This window comes from Trachymyrmex cornetzi, unplaced genomic scaffold (genome assembly GCF_001594075.2).
Source record: "Trachymyrmex cornetzi isolate Tcor2-1 unplaced genomic scaffold, Tcor1.1 scaffold21, whole genome shotgun sequence".
NCBI lineage: Eukaryota > Metazoa > Arthropoda > Insecta > Hymenoptera > Formicidae > Trachymyrmex > Trachymyrmex cornetzi.
Window position 1 is genome coordinate 19,602 of NW_017296741.1, and position 989 is coordinate 20,590.

The following is a 989-nucleotide window of genomic DNA, read 5'->3' on the forward strand; positions in this document are numbered from 1 at the left end:
GGAGGGCCCGTGCGTGCGTGCGTGCGTACGTGCGTGCATACGTGCGTGCGTGCGTACGTGCGTATGTACGCGCACCGAGGGAATTATCTATCGTATACATATACGTCGTGTGTCGTCACGCACACACGACGGTGGACTCGACGACGACGACTGTCGGTCGTGCCGGAGTAATCGCGGCTTCCTCGCGTTGCGTTCCCATCGTCACGTCTCCTTTCTCTCTGTCTCCTAGGAACAAGCGCCGTTCTCCATCACGTCTCCCCTGGTCCTGCGACCCGCGACACCCAGGAGGCAACCCCGACGACACGCACGTTGTTATGAGACCCGCCGCCTGAGAGAGAGAGAGAGTGTGTGGAGCGGACTCTGCGATTGGAATACGTACACAGTGCGGCGGTGTGTGAAAATGTGCGTGCGTGCGTGAATGGATGCGTGCGTCAAACATAACCTAACCTAACCGGAGCGTCGCCAAGCGCGCTAAGTGCCGTTCGCTGTCACGCTTGCGATATCGTACGTGTGACGGAAGGTGTACACATACATACATACGTACGGATGCGTATGTGTATCATCGGGATCGCGGAGACAGGCCGTTCAAGATCAGGAATCGAAGAGGAACGACGTTAATAATAATAATAACGGTGTCTCAGTGTTCGTCGACGGTGTGCGAGCGAGGAGTTACCTCAGTCACCTCAGTGCGATAAAGGACGCCGTCCGCGTGTATATCTCGTTCATCCCCTCATTCCCTCCCTCCCTTGCGATCATCCGCGGGAGAGGAGTAGTCGGAAGAGACAAGAGACAGAGACGACGAGATACACGTCCTTTCGAGTGCAGCGGAGAGAAGAGAGGAACTATGCTCGTCGCCGCGTGAGAGGAGCGATCGCACGCGGCTCATCAAACAATAACGGTGGCTCGCTTCGTCGTAGTGGAGCCGAGGGGGCACGGCCCGTGAAGTGGGGGCGGACGGGCCAGCAAGTGCTTTGATGGCAGTGGTTGGG